Below are 221 nucleotides of genomic sequence, written 5' to 3'. Positions count from 1 at the left end.
TCCCTGGGCTTGGGGGGGGGGAGACACATTATAGAATGAGCCTAGAAAGTATGATGGGGGAGGGGGGGGGCATAAGTACGTCTATGAAATATCAAGATCATTTGCCTTCGCTATACCTGAATACAACATATATATAAAACTGCAAATTGCTTTTCTTGTGTGTCACGTCGCCCAAGAGAACGCCGGCTGCGTCACACTCGATTATTTATTGTCATTGAATG

This window comes from Penaeus monodon, chromosome 29 (assembly GCF_015228065.2).
Source record: "Penaeus monodon isolate SGIC_2016 chromosome 29, NSTDA_Pmon_1, whole genome shotgun sequence".
Classification (NCBI taxonomy): domain Eukaryota; kingdom Metazoa; phylum Arthropoda; class Malacostraca; order Decapoda; family Penaeidae; genus Penaeus; species Penaeus monodon.
This window is presented reverse-complemented; position numbering follows the sequence as displayed.